The sequence below is a fragment of the Wasmannia auropunctata genome, unplaced genomic scaffold, assembly GCF_000956235.1.
Source record: "Wasmannia auropunctata unplaced genomic scaffold, wasmannia.A_1.0 LD336103.1, whole genome shotgun sequence".
NCBI classification, from domain to species: domain Eukaryota; kingdom Metazoa; phylum Arthropoda; class Insecta; order Hymenoptera; family Formicidae; genus Wasmannia; species Wasmannia auropunctata.
The window spans coordinates 893,904-910,833 of record NW_012026787.1 but is presented as its reverse complement, the minus strand read 5'-3'; the positions used below and the strand labels follow the sequence as shown (position 1 = coordinate 910,833).

The 16,930-nt window shown below is 34.5% G+C and overlaps 1 protein-coding gene across 1 annotated transcript in view; it reads right to left on the bottom strand.

Annotated features, from left to right (window-relative positions):
- LOC105457320 (transmembrane and TPR repeat-containing protein CG4341) overlaps positions 1–16,930 on the bottom strand; it is a 368,988-nt gene that overhangs the window by 31,163 nt on the left and 320,895 nt on the right. The window lies entirely within an intron of this gene.

Genomic DNA, 16,930 nt, shown 5'->3' with positions numbered 1-16,930 from the left:
TCCTTTACAATTCCTCTACACTTATATGTACCACGAAATAATCACAAAGCCTTTTATATTTCCTACAATAATCATTTTATGTAGATTATAACTTATGATTGCGTTACTTATTACAGTGATAAATCAATTTAACTTACAATAATTTTATAAATATTAACAGTAAAAAACTGAAATCATAACACAATACTAATATAACATAAAGGTATGTAACAGAGTGGTTGCGAGAAAATTACTTTCACTTTTTCTATTTTTTCTGACTTCTGCGGCATAAATACGCAGCTCGCGCAGCGTATATACAAACAAAAATTATTTTTAGATCTGGATTCAGCAAAATTGTTTCCATGTGCTATAACTTTTTTGTTAATAAAAATACATACATTTGCTTGTTACTGTTGTATTAATTAATGACGTTTCAAGTGAACAAATTTCTTGTAATACATTTATTCGCGGAAAGAACGATTTTGTTGAAAGGTCTAAAAATTTGGCTAAATACAGATCTGAAGATAATTTTTTGTTGAATTATCAAAATAATTTCTTAGAATGTTAAAATTGATAAGCATTGCTATAAAACATTTTGATATTCTAGCAATCATTTTGACTTTCGCACAAAATTATTTTGATTATTAAACAAAAATTATTTTCAGATCTGGATTCAGCAAAATTCTTCTTTCCATGTACCAGAGTTACCCTAATACAAGATTTTCATACATTTCACACCTTTACTGACAAAATATTTATAATTTAAATCTTTAAAAAACACAAATGACTTTCAATTATTAACTTAAAAAGAAAGAAACAATAGGCAGACTATATCTAATTTTTTGAAACAATATATTATAAAATATGTAATCTAAGGTCTCCTCATAACAATAAACATATAATAGCATACAATTACATATTTTATTCTTTTCTATGACTATAAGACACATACGAGAGTATTGTAGACTTAACATATTGCCATTTACATTTAAGTAAGTTTTTTCTTTCGTATATATCGTACTTTAACGAAAAAAATGTAATTAAAAATAGAAATTGTCAAACTTTTTACATTTATAAACTTTTTTGATCTCTAAATTAATTAAACTGTTTTAAACAAAGTTCTAAGGCCATCATTATGCGATCCAAAACAATATATGTCAAGGATATTCGAAATATACAAAAGTGAATAATGAAAAGTCGGACAACTGGTTAGATTACGAAGAATGATTTCATGAGCCAAAAAAAGATTATGGGCCAAGTCCCGCTCTGATGGGAACTTTAGATGTGGCGTTTCGTTTTCTCGACACTTTTATTTCTAACTTTAATTAAAAAAGTCCTTTCGAGGGACTAACTTTTCTAGGCCTTGGGATTGGAATAAGCGCTTTGTCGCTCAAGTAAAATTGCCATAATCTCTCGCAAGCCGCAAGGACGATAAGGGAGATTATGTACTGGGGAAACTTTCAGTTTAAAATAAGATACCACAAAGACTTTTTTCACAGATTTTACCTCCAAATTTACACATTTATTTGCCAATCTGCCTTAAGAATAAGTGATAAAAATTGTTTCCGATCAGAAAAATCAGGAAAATTTCAAACTTTATATTAATATAAAATTGTTCGAGATAATTTTATTATAATACGAAGAACTTTCTTGTCAAAAGTCAATTATTCTACAATTTTTTCATAAAGACCTCTGAGGGAAGGAAACACAAAGACAAATACAGAGTGGAAAAATGAAGAAACGCGTGTAATTTAACGGGAACAAGAAAGGAAACAATAATTCGCGTCGCATTGTACTTATTCGAGACTTGGGCGAACGAGAGGAAAAGCGGCAATGAAAAATAGTGGGCCGTAAAAGCCGGACCCGTGCAGACCCCCTATAGGTTCGCATTTAGTCTACGTGAAAACTTATTACACTCGGTACGCTCGGATACCACCTGTTACCATTTATCTCCCGAACACGCTCGCACGTTCTTACTTCTTCCTCCGTTGATGAATTTCGATCCCCCTCGCGATCTCATCGATTTTAACTGGCTGTCCGTAACGCGTCGCGGGTGAGAGAATTATCACACGCCGCGCCGCGCCGTTTCGGGCGGTCCGAGAAATGGGGCGACGCTTTTGCGCGGCTTTGATTAACAAAAACTACGCCGACTGTGTATATACGCGGTCGAAAGTGCGGAATGGCGCAGTCGGAATGGCGAGTCTCCTCCGGTCGAGAGACTCGCGTCTCGTGGATACGGTAGGTACAGGTAATACCTGTGCCTCGTATTATTTTGAATAAGGAACGAGGCGGCTGCGTCGGACCGGCGGCGCGGGCGGCGGTGTCGGGTAATCCATTTTCCTCGCCGCCGCTCCCCGGGGATACTCTATGGAATTAGAGTGCCGACCGAGCTTCCTGTATCCCCGGATCAGGATGAATGTGTACGCGACGAAGCTCGCAACCGAGCGCACGCGCGCACACCCTCGAGCACCGTTGTGTGTCGATGTTACGCTGTTTAACCCTCGCGTTACTACGTAGATTACGCTTTAACAGCTATACATTTTAATCAACGTGGATTAGCGCTAAATACTGTGTATCTTTTGTTTTTTTAAAGTGCAACTGTAATCATGACAAATTTTTTACCATTGAAAAACCCTCGGAAGACACGCTTCGGAGGATCGTGGATCCATTCTTGATCTATATTCTATTGGGTAATCAAAAGGTCGTGTATAAATATAGTATACATATAAAACGGCAGTAAAAAGTAGCAGTTTCGAGTATTAGATTTTTTACAACCCTTGTAAAAAGGTACGAGTAATCTTTGAAAGCTAACGAATACCCATCGGATCCAACCAGTCCGTTAACCAAGTTAACAAAAAAATTCGTACATAAAGTCGTGAAAGTATCAGAAAACTGCTAAAAAAAATATTGTCAGAAGAAACAAAATTAAAGCTGGAGTGCGATTTCGCTTCATTAAAAGTCGAAATGTTTTAAGATTACTAAGCTATCACAATTACAGCTGACGCAATTATTATCATCTTTTACGCGAGAGACTGTGGCTAGGTCATTCTTGATCCACATTCTATTGACTATAATAGTGAGTCGCGTCACATATAAATATAGTACACATAAAACAGTAAACGAAAAAAAGGAAAAGAAATAACAGTTCTTGAGTTTGATTTTTTACACTTTTGCGAGATGTGAAAGAGGAGAGGGGACGAGTACACAGAAAGAACGATTTTGTTGAAAGGTCTAAAAATTTTGCTAAAAACAGATCTGAAAATAATTTTTTATTAAATCATCGAAATAATTTATGGGAATGTTAAAACTAATAAGCATTTCTATAAAACGTTTTGATATTCTAGCAATCATTTTGACTTTCGCACGAAATTATTTTGATTATTGAACAAAAATTATTTTCAGATCTGGATTCAGCAAAAGTGTCCTTTTCTTGTAATCTTCGAGAACTAATAATATCCATCGAGTCTCGAGTGATCCAGCTATTGCCAGCTAGGGATTGACCCTAGATATACACAGTTTTTTTGACGATGTCATATACATACTGGTGTCCCGGGGACCCCATCCATATTTATTACTGTAACTCTAGTAAAAATGGACATATTTCAATTAATTTTTTTTCAATCGATAGAGAATCGACCCGAAAAAACAAGCCCATAATGTTTAAAAGTCGATAGAATTAAGGAACTCCAAGATATACGGGTTCAAAGAAAAAGGAAAGTTTAAAAACGCGAAAAAATCTCGATTTAGCACCTTTTTTCAAAAAATTCTATTTTTTTTGTTTATAGACCGATTTGAAATATCCTTGAAAATTCTGAAAGGGCATACTTGAAATATAGTAATAAAAAAATTTGGCGATCCGATATTTTAATTTTTTAACAAAACTGCAAGCAGTCCCGTGGACCCCACGCTCACTTTAACTGTTCATTGCTCGGCTATTGAGCGACAATTGCCGCGCGTCAACACGTCCTTCCTACTGAGAAGATCCCAAATAACTTTTTTTACGTCAATATCCCAAACCCCTCCCCTTCCAATTTCAGAAATGCTAAACCGAGAAAGTTTCGCTGGGGTCCCGGGGACCCCAGTGTGTATATCTAGGGTTAATTATCAATACGCGTCATTGCGAGGTAAAAATAGTAGAATTCTCTTATCATAGTACGCAATAAAATGGAATATCGAAATCGCAACTAGTCAACCCAACTGCAATTTGGGTCATCGAGTGATTCCACTATAAATTCGGAGTTCGAAATCGGAATTTGGGAGGTATCCAGCGTTTTAAGAAGCGGCGGCAATCGACACGCATGAGATAATTACGTCGTAAAAAGTTCGAAGATCGTACACCTCCCAGCGAAATGGCGGCCATAAAACGGACTTACTCTCAATCTTTCGCATCGAATTTGTTCTCTCTCTCTTTCTCTCCCCCCCTTCTCCCTCTCTATCTAGGAAGGGATATTGCGGCGCGTCGTAAAAAGAACGGAAGACAGGGGAAAAGAAGGCGAAATAGCGCGGGCTTGCGGTGGCCTGCGTTTGGCAGTGAATTATACTGTCCGCCTTTTGCGACCCCCGCTCTTTCCACATAATCGTACTGAGAGAGAGTCGAAGAAGAGAGTCAGGTGGCCCGTCGACACACCGGAAAATGTGATGGCGGATTTGGGGCGGAGAGGACTATATGCGAGAGGCGAGAGGTATATATGGGTAGAGAGGTAGAGAGAGAGCGGGCAAAGGGAGGTAAGAGGGATTGTAGACTCCCGTGGGGGTCTACGGCGCAGGCGGAAGAAGGATGGGCGGACGGAAACTGCTGTTTCATCTCCGACTCCGCCAACTTGGCAAGACCGCCGCTCTGTTTGCTTCCTAATTACGAAAGAGAGAGAATAAGACGCGAGAGACGAAAGAGAGAGAGGAAGAGAAAGGGAAATGAGGGGTGAAGAAGGGCGGGTGCGGGAGGGAGGGGGGGGGTGGGTTTCGAAGTGAATTCAACTCAACTGCTCTCGCGGAATTAAGATTCCATTGTGCAGCCGAGTTTTGTGTGTGCCTTGCAATTTTCTGGTTAACCTGGCCGACTCCTGGCACGCCCGCCCGCCTTCCTCTCGCTGCATCGCGCCGCTGCATGGGCGCCGCTCCGCGTCACGCCGCGTGTCGTTCTGACGAAGATCGATGGCGCGCGACCGACGCCCCCCTTCGATTTATCGTTCGCGACACGCGCTGGTTTTCCGCGATAATTCGTTGCGGGGGCGCGCGCGCACGGATGTTCGGCCGCGCGCGGATAGCGTCGTTGATCTTGCGAGACAAAAGCGCGCGGGCGCATCGGCGGCCCCTGTTATTCATAGAAGTCGCGGCGCGATTTATGCGCCCATGGGCGAGGGAAAAATTAATTGCGCCGACGAATGTGAAAGCGAAGCGTTTCAATTCGACGCTACGCGCCGTCGTGCGCGATGATCGATAGGACGATAGATTTTAATCGCTTTTCATAAACTGTTACTCCGAAGGTATAATTTGAGCGATAGCGACAAAATAATAATGGTATACTTTATTACGTTGATTATAAACTTCATAAAATCTTGTTTCGGAAACGCGCATTTACGTAACAAATAACAGATTCGTTGTAAATTTTACATATTTAAAAATAATAAAAAATACAATTAAATATTTATGAAATACCCCATATGTTTTTCCTTCAATATATAACTCGGATTTTAATTAGCTTACATTTCAAGAATCCAAATCTATTACATATTATAATTCTAAAATGTTACACTCTGTCACGTGTTCCTGACGGCGCACACAGATTCGTCTTGCACAAATCTCTCGCGCGGCGCGAGCAAACGGCGACAAAGCGTAGAGGCAAACTTTCGCGGAGTGACTCGGCCGAGTCCCGTTAGTTATTAAACGCGGCCGTTAAGTGCTGGCTGGCGGTGCAAGCTGTTGACCGTTGAAACGTTAGTTTCAAGATTACGGGACAATTTAGCGCGCGGCATGGCGATGTAATTTCGCACGCATCCGACTGTGACTCATTGCCGGAAGTGCTCGTTGCAGTTGCATGAAGCGGGAGCGAGAGAGCGAGAGACGAGTAGGAGCAAGCAGAAGGAGAGCGTCGCGTGGATCCCTCATTAGCGTATATAATATTAGGCCACTCCTTTCGCGACACGTACATGCACCATTTCATGATTACGATCGTTTTTCCGAACGGAAACTTTCTGAACGAGTTCAACATTAGCAAACAATTAAATTACGACGAGCCAATGGCTGCTATCTGAACTCTTCTTACCATCTAAAACCCTCGCTTCGTTTCGGTCTGACCACCAATAGCGGTTTATCTACTTGGACGTCTACACATACCCTGCTTTATCTACTAGAAATGTTGTAAAGTAATCTCGCAAGATTAGATTCAACGAAATTGCTAAGTTTTCTGTTTTCCTAAAATAATTACTTTAACTGTAAATAAGATCTGTGTGTGTGTGTGTGTGTGTGTGTGTGTGTGTGTGTGTGTGTGTGTGTCTTCTAAGTAATTTTCTAAAAGTATTTACATTTTTTTGTATTTACAGAGTTTTTTTTTATGTAATATAAATTCAAAATTTAAACGTATTTGTATTTGTTACTGAAATCTAAATATGAGAAAAAACTGCACAATTTACAATTAGTTTCACTAAATTTTATAAAAAAATAAAAAATTGATTATAAAACCCACACCGATTTTTATTACTTATGAGATATATATTTCACGAAAATATTTCAAAAATGTCATTATATTTCAAACATCTACAACTCACAGAATTGATATAATCAACTCCACTTTTTCTCTCTGATTTTTTTATATTAAAACTCTAACACACACGCACACGTACACAAATGCGTTGGATATAACGCATCCATATATTCGCGCGGTCCAAATCGCACGCGCGCGACCACTGCGCTGAAACACGAATGGACGATTAGACGAATGGACCATTCGGCGGTGATCCGTGCCGGATTGCGAGAGAGGAGACCCGTACATCCGCAACTCCCAGCTTTCTTTCTCTCTGCCTCGGGCGATTCCCGTAAATCGGTCGTAACCGTCCGGCTTTTAAAACACGTCCGGTTCGAGTAATTAGTGGCACGATCGGTCGCCAATTTGTGGATAGAACTGCCACACAGGGCTGCGCTCGCACCTTGCAATACATATATCGCCAGTCTGAGTCGTGTGTGTGTATGTGTGTATGCACGCGCGGAACGCAGATGCAATGCGTATGTGCATGTGAGAGCGAGAAAGCGACCTTTATCGATCGGCGACGGTAAAGTGATCGCGTGTGTGTGCGTCGGTGTGAGCGTGTACGTGTACACGAGTAGACGGTCGATTCGCGGATGCGTGTGCGTGCGTACGCTCGTTGAAACCGCATCGGATTCTCTGAAGCGTGGACGCTGGAAACTGAACTAAATAAGAAGACCGATGGCTGCTTCGATCGCCACTGTCATCGAGTTCTTCGATAATTGAAAAAATTAATAGCGAATTAGATTGGGGACGCATTAATGCGCACTGGTGCATATTGAAGCCGTTGTATAATGAATACGATTTAATTTTGAGTGCGTTAAAGTAAAATGCAAATATTTCGAATTATACAATAAAATATTATAAGGTAACTCCGGTATATACGCCGCGTGAGGATTTATGCCGCAGAAGTCAGAAAAAATACAAGTGAAAGTAATTTTCTCGCAATTACTCTGTTACATATCTTTATGTTATATTAGTATTGTGTTATGATTTTAGTTTTTTACTATTAATATTTATAAAATTATTGTAAGTTAAATCGATTTATCACTGTAATAAGTAGCGTAACCTTAAGTTATAAGGGCTGGGCATATTTCAAATACTTGTATTTCAAATATAGTATTTAAAATACAATTTGTATTTTGTATTTCAAAAGAATTATTCAATGTATTTTGTATTTCAAATACAATTTTAATCTATTTTGTATTTGAAATACTAAAGAAATTATTTATAAGAATTCTTGACAACAATTAATAGTAATAAATTTTAATCATATGATAATTAGCGACACTAATTATCATATGATTAAAATTTAATATTATTAATTGTTGTCAAGAATTCTTATAAATAATTTTTTTAGTTTTCATCAAATATCAAGTAATCAGAGTTAAATTTCATAATCTCACATTAGTAAATAGATTTCTCGTACGGTTGTTGCAGGACAATAGGACCCTTAAAGAATGTAAGAGAGTAAAACAACTTTTCTTTCTCTTTCTAAAAGTGGAGAAGGGACTGTTGGAAGGGGGAATTTAACATTATATTTTATTGTAATTGAAAGATTAAATTAAAAAGTATTTTGTATTTCAAAGAAGTATTTCAAATAAAAGCTTAAGAGTATTTTGTATTTTGCATTTCAAATCAAAAGATTGAAAGTATTTTGTATTTTGTATTTCAAATCGAAAGATTGAAAGTATTTTATATTTTGTAACTCAAATACTAACAATAAGATTGCCAGTATTATTTATTTTGTATTTTAAATACTTTAATGATGTATTTTGCCCAGCCCTGGTTATAATCTACATAAAATTATTATTGTAGGAAATATAAAAGGCTTCGTGGTTATTTCGTGGTACATAAGTGTAGAGGAATTGTAAAGGATAGAAGTATAGCAAAATACAAGTGCTTAGCTCTTGTATTCTTTGTTTAGTTTATTGTCTCGCATATCCCATTTGTTTAGAATATACGATATTTTTAGCGCGTGGGATTTATACCGTAGTACAAACGTTCTATTATTTATTTATATAAATATAAAAATAAATAATAATACGTGATAATACGTCCTTCCCAATACATTAATCATAATATTCATGTATGTATTTATTCATAATCTGATAATACGTTTTTTATTTATTTATTAATAAGTACATGCAAATTACCTTATCAATTTACGTGTTATTTACTATTATTATTTAGATTATTTGTATATTTTTTGAGTCATTCATCCCATCCGTGAGTAACCGTATAACCCACCCATATTTTTATACAAAAATGCAAAGATGCAAAGGTTTAAAGAATTTTTTTTTTAATATAAAAAATAAATATTTTGGATTTTTAATATTTTTTTCTCATAGTTGTAGACAGTTTAAACTTTTTACTGGTATAGTTCATTTATCTTAAACATAATTAATAACACCTAATAAATTAAGTTTTTAATAGGTGCAGCGTATATACTGGAGTTACCCTATACTTTACCTAACAACACAAGAAAGTGCATTGAAGACTTCGCGATTTAACCTTTTTTCTGTACATTAGACATATCTTAACGTCAATTTGTGTGTAAGATTTTAACTTTAGAATATCTACTATCGTATGTAAGTTTGACGTGCAGCCTGCAGATATTCCATACCTAATTGTATGTTACAATGTTATGAAAAGACATTGGACTACATACTTATTCTATGTATATCATTTCAAGATTAAATTTGATAATGCGCTTATTCTTTCTTTCCTTTTAAAGGGACAAGATACTTTGAAATAAAGATTTTTTTAGCTTGGACTGCGGGAAAAGTATAAGTACGACCCACTTGTAATTTGGCACTTTATTACATATATTAAACTTGTTATGTTTCAAATTATATTGAAAAATATTAATCTCTCGAGGAAATATAACAATCCGTGTAAAATGTGCACAAAAAACGGTGTTCATGATTCCGCCATTTTGGTTATTTTGAAATAAAAAATCGAAATAGTTTCATAAGTTAAAATGTAGGTATTGCCTATCGCGTGACCGAGCTTTATTTCATTTTTTTGAAAATTGACAGAAATAAACATGTTTTTGACACATTTTTTGATATTATAAATGTTATTGTATTTTGGAAACTGAAAATGTTATCAACAAAATCGTCGGTTACGCGATAGGAAATACATTTTCATTTATAAAACTATTTCGATTTTTTGCTTCAGAATAACTAAAATGGCGAAATCATATACACCGTTTAAAAGTGCACGTTTTACGCGGATTGCTATATTTCCTCGAGAGATTAATATTTTTCAATAAAATTGGAAACATAACAAGTTTAATATATCTGTTAACAAAGTGCCAAATTACAAGTGAATCGTATTTTTACTTTTCCTGCAATCCAAACTCAAAGTAATCTTTATTTTTCAGACTGGTCAAAGTATCCTTAAATCGATTAGGTTATTTGTGTTTATAAAAATCTAGATTATAAATTTATTTTGTCAATAAAAGTATGAGATGTATATGAAAATCTTGTGTTAAATCTTATGTACGTTAATTAAGAGCGATCTATTTACCTCGAATGTATCAGTATAGCAATAATGTATTACTCAATAGCGTTCTTCAATAGAGTTCCTGTGCACCGTTGCGTCCAACTTCGCTATAAACAAGCCAAGAATTACACTTAAACAGAGCCAAGAATTACACTTAAACTTTGTTCATCTCAAAGAGAATGGCACTGCTTTCCTTAAGGTAAATTTAAAAATTGCTTTCCGATAACCAACTCAAAATTGTTTAATATTGTTTTCAGAATGGAGAGCGGAATGGATCTCGTGATTTTTATTTCACGTATAATGATTGTTCTTGTCTCGAGGATATTGTGCCGCAGGTATGCTTCACACAATCTGTGAATTTCAAACCGCTTCAACCGCTACATGATATTAATTAAGTAAATGATTAAATTCGGATGAAACAATTAATTTGCGTATTTAATATAGATTATCGCGACACACGGTATGTCTAAATGAAAAGCGTCGGCCGTCGCCCATCCGGCTTTCCTGAAAATGTAATTACAATTCGCCGATTAGCGAGACGGAAAAATATGTAATTCCTGACAATTGCTATACAGCGCGTCGGCACACACCGGTATCAAATATGAAAATTAATTAATACGCTCGAATTCAATAGTTTATTCGATTCGCGTTACGTACTGATGAAACCCGCGCCAATCTCCGCCCGCCACGCCATGCCACTTGCGTTAAAAGCAATTACAAAACCAATAACAATACATACGTCCATGGAAAATATTCAAACATATGAGTTTACCATTCCGATTGTATTTGTCCGTAATAACCATAAGTTTGATTGATCAAAATGTTAGATCGGTTTAAACATTAGTTAAAAGCACTTTTGACAGTCATCTGCACGTGTTATTAACTTTTAATTATTGGAAAATATGATTCAGTTTATCGTTCTTCCCTAATACCCTCATAATTGTCCGCGTAATTATCCTTTTCCACATGTTATTACAAAGACTGATAATAAAAGAGATAATGTGTTACTTTTAATATAAATTATAACACCATTTAACATACTTTTTTACGATTAAATTAACCTCATCATAATTATGTTATCTAAATTTAATTATAATAGTTATGTATTGGGTGGAATAAATAATGAATATTAAAATCACATATATAATAATTATTATGTCAGTCAATGTGGGCTCTCTCACTCTCTCTTTCTATCTCCCTCTTCTTTTTTCCCTTCTTCTGTAATTTATCTCTCGTGATGATAAAATTAATTAGCTTAACTATAAGAGATAATTATTACTTTTTGAATTTTTAATTGCAACGCATGACGGTTGAATAAATATCTGTATGTATAATAAATTTTATATATGTAGGGGAGAGTTGCCAAATGCGTACCGGTCTAATAAAGCGTACCTCTTCAATATTTTATAGTCCCACTTAACAGAAGCAACATTTAGTAACAAAAATATGAAGTAAATAAGAAATGTGTAAAATAGGCAAAAAATGAACAGGTTACATCTTGTTTTGTGTATGCTATCAACATTTTAAAAAATCAGATACAATTGATGTAAATTTTTAATCAATTTATATAGTTGATACTATAATGTAACCATGCAATTTTTAATTGAATCGTTATTTTTTCCTAAAAGAAAGTTTATGATAGCATATTATACATTTATTGTATATACATATTTATAATTATTATAAAAATTATATCAATATTTTTATCACCTCTGTCAAGTTTTCTAAATCGTACCTAACCTAACCAGCATAAGAGTTTTTATATCGTATCGCTACAATTTAGGAATACTAATGTATCTTTATCTTTAGATCACATGACATAATCAACATTATTTATTTTAATACGATCAAAGTTGTTTCGTAGCAAGTCTGTAGAGGAAAAAACCGTCATCGAGTTGCGTAAGCAAAACAGCTATTTTTTGATAAATTACAATTAAAGTAGGTATTAATTCATGATTCTTTTATCAATCGTGTATTTTTAATTATTTTTGTTCATAAATTCAATAGAAGGAGGTACTATTAATAAAACTCACAGGTACGATTTAGGCGACCGGTTAGCTGAATCGTGCTTTTGACAGCATGTTACAAAAAAGCTAGGCTTAGAACAAATTAATTTGTTATTAGTAAAAGATTTAACATGTAATATTAGATGCCTTAAACATCAAGCTACAATTTCCAATGTTCGTTTGCGTTCTAAATAGTACCAAATGTGAAATATAATAAAAAATATTTTAAATGGTACGCATTCGGCAACTCTCCTATCTAATATAAAATACACGGGAATACACGGAAAAAACGATTTTGTTGAGAGATTTAAAAATTTTGCTGGATACAGATCTGAAAATAATTCTTATTGGACTATCAAAATAATTTTGTTAAAAAGTAAAATTGATCGCTAGAATATCAAAACGTTTTACAACAATGCTTCTCATTTTTGAGTTTCCAACAAAATTACTTTTAGATCCAAATTTTTAGACCTGCCAGCAAAATTGTTCTTTTTATGTGTATACAGGGTGTCCCGAAATTCGCGAATCAAAATATTATAGCAAGAAAGTCTTTGAAAAATTAAGTAAAAAAGTTATTTGTAAATTTTTATTTTAAGCAATAGTTTTTAAGATATAAGGGTTTAAATTTAGCCAATTATAGATTAGTACTCGCATGAAGTGCGCGACCACTAACACTATCGACGCGTTCACGGACACGTTTCCGTTTAATCGTAATCTATAATTGGCTAAACTTAAACTCTTATATCTTAAAAACTACTGCTTAAGTTAAAAATTTACAAATAACTTTTTTACTTAATTTTTCTTGCTATGATATTTTGATTCGCGAATTTCGGGATACCCTGTATATATACATATACAAATCTAAAATAAACTTGGCAATTTTAGATTCTTCTCACATCACTTTCAATTAGCACGGCCCGATTGGACGTGAAGCCGATTCGAATTATCGTCCTGATATGATCTCGGGAACATTTCGAATGGGAGAGACAAATGGATATATACATACACAGCCTGTATATGCGCATATATGTGCAAATACATATATGTATATACACTCTCATGTATAAACTATCTGTATACTGTCTTCGAGTGATCGTACCAAGGATGGGAGGGATGACGGGCGCGGCTGCGAAAGGGGTAAGGCCTTTACAGAAATTGCCGTATTCAGGGGAATCAATCGTGTTAAGTGCTCATACAACCGATCCAGCTAATTTCTCGCGATTTCGAGGCCCGAGACGACACTTAACCGCGCGCGGTACGGAAACCCTGTAGCGGATGTAGCCCGGTAATCTCGGCCTTCTCGTCCCGCCATGACACTAACAAGATCGCGTTTCTATCGTGAACGATTGCAAGCAATTATAGTTCTGGTAAGGATATACTTCATCCTAGATTTAGCAGAACATGTCACTCTAAATCCTAGATATTTCCATATATCCTATAATTATATCGCTATAAAATATTAACATTATTTATTATAAAAGTATACATAAAAACATTTATATAATTACAACATTATAGTACAAGGTGTTTAAAAACTGGTGATACAAGCAGAAAGAGGGTAATTCTATATAAAAAATAAATTAAAAATGTAGAATAAAGCTTCTTTTTTATACGAAGTTTCGTGTCCTCCCTAAAGAAAACAATTTTAATTATTCGTCAGATACGTGGGTATTTATTTGTGGATTATTAATATTAAGAAACATTATTAATATTAAGAGCAAGTGTCGAACAATTGAAAGAAAACATCGTATTAGCCTTTGAATACTTAAACATATAAAGCGTATTAGCCTTTGAATACTTAAACATATAAAGCACAAGTATGTGTACAAATTTAATACAAAGGATACAATTATGTGTATTACGAAAAAACGGGCAACACTTCTATAACAATTTTTAAGATAATCAAATAAAAATCTCAAAAAATAAACACATCTTGTCTTATTATGTATCCTCAAAGTATTCTTTTGTTATTTGTAATGTTTATAATTACAAATGTATGTAAAGTGTACGCATGTCTGAATACGAATATTCAAAGTTACTTTTCGGAAAATGAAACTTAATATAAGAAAAATTTTATTCTACATTTTAAACTTATTTTTCCACGTAAAATTATCCCCTTTCCTAATAGCACAATTCATTAGCGGTACATTAATTGAAGATTGGCATGCATTGAGATTATATTGGGTCAATATTGCGCCAATTGTGCTACTGAGATTGTACTATCAATTCTGAGACATTCTATATGTGAAAATTATTCAGATACATGCCAACCGAGTTATTGTATTTAGATTATAGGTCTGTCATTACTTTTGACAATATGTTTTCGTTATATACAGTAAAATGAATTTTTAATAAAGATGGTAGTGTCGTAATAATATATTTTCAATGAAAATAATAATGTTGCGATAATGAAAATTGACACTGACGTTCGAAGCATTGGAACACTAAAATAGGTATGTATAATCTAATATAGTTATAGAATTTGTATGTCATAAAATAGATGATTGACATGCGATATAAATAATGTAGCAATAATAGTATAATAATAGTATTTTATTACAGGAATCAAATATAAAGAAATTTTGAGCGTATATCCCTTTCTATCAATTAAAAATGTGTATAATATTAAGCTCGGTTAAGTTTAGAAAACGGACATACAAATGCTAGACATAATTTCGGAACTGCATTACGTTTTTTGTTAGTTCGACATTTGACGATTCGATTCTCGCCAAAGTCGCCATGTAGATATCGTGACGCGACAGAGCCGCTTTCGTGTCGGATGGGGGGAGAGACAGGGGGTTAAGAATCTTGCGGGCTAATGGAAATCCAGAAACGGCTTTCATAGCGAGCGATCGCGCCGCGAGTACTACTACTTCTTGTTATTCGTATATATACATATATACGCGTTGAAATTACCCCGAGATTTATAGACAAATTAAGGCGCGCGCGTCTCGGAGGCTTTTCTAATAATACACCAAACTAAAATTGCAGCCGTCCGGTTAACCTACTTGCCGAGTATTTCCGATGCGGCCGCCTAGCTCATATACTTCGCCCGTAATGAATCGTTACGTATAGCTTTCGGCCGCCGTCGTCGATTCGACGACGAGTATCCGCGAGTGGCGACGGCCTAGCGGAGCTGCCCCACATAACCGATGCGCCTATTTGCGAAACCCACCCGATAGATTACGTCGACAGCCATTGTTCAGGGAACTTCTGATAATAACACGCGATTTATGGGCGATTAGATCGCGGAATACGAGTGCTCCGACACGACATTTGTCGTTTATCGTCTTATATCGATAGACTTTCCCCTTTCGACGCTTGGTAATCACAAGTAAAGCCTAGGTATATTCAGGGCTGGGCAAAATACATCATTAAAGTATTTGAAATACAAAATGCAAAATATTGGCAATTTTAGTATTTGAATTACAAAATATGTAATACTTTCAATCTTTCGATTTGAAATACAAAATACAAAATACTTTTTAATCTAATTTTTTAATTACGATAATATACATATAATGTTAAACCCTCCCCCAAACAGTCCCCTCATCACTTTTTAGAAAGAGAAAGAAAAGTTGTTTTACTCTCTTACACTTTTTAACCGTCTTTTTGTTCTGTCAACCGCAAGAATCTATTTACTTATGTGAGATTATGATATTTGATTCTGATAACTCGATATTGCTTAAAATTCGACGAAAATGGTTAGTGTCATTAATTGCCGAGAAAAATTCAAGTTATTATTAATTGTTGTATTGTTAATTTTTATCAATAATTTTTTAGTATTTCAAATACGAAATAGATTGAAATTGTATTTGAAATTCGAAATACTTTTATGTGTTTGGCTGAAATATAAAATATTTGAAATATGCCCAGCCCTGGATATATTGATGAATACCTTTATATTGATGTATTTATTATAATACATTATTAATTTTTCTAAATTAATTTCTCATCTTCATATAAAATATGATTTCTTATCTAATTTCTAGTCGATTTTCATTTAACGAAAATTCAATTGCTATATCATTATAAAATTAAATTACATCCACTGAAATTACGCAAGCACTTTGATTTATATAAACGAATTCGATCAGTTGTGTACCACAGTTAATCGTCGAGTTGGAAAAATAAGCTATTTCTATAATATATACTACAAAGAGCAGTTATAATCCGTTATTTGATTTGACAAAGTTTGAAACGTTGCGTATCATTGTCATACTGTAAAATCATTATTATTATCTCGCATAAACATAATTAGGAAACGTAAATGTAAATCGTAATAACACAAATAAACATTACAGAAGCCAATGACTAATATTAATTGGAGTGATCATTATTTCGTGGTTTATATGACTTCACAACCTGATGAGATTGCGTCGGGTTTGTTGCACTGTAAAATCGTTAAACCTGATTAATCAAAGTTAATCAATTATTTAAGATTTACTATTGTAAAATTAATATCACTAAAACTGATCAACGCACGCGCGCGTGCGTTAACTGACGATTAATCGATCATTTAGTTTAATATAGAAATTCTCGCCATTATATCAAATTAAAATGATTAAAAGTGATTAGTGAAAGCTAATAATTCGGCATTTATGGAAGCTCATAAATGCGGCAGTGTTAAATTAAAATCCGCAACCGCAAGTTAAACCTATTTCGACGCATCTCCAAGAGAGAGAGAGAGAGAGAG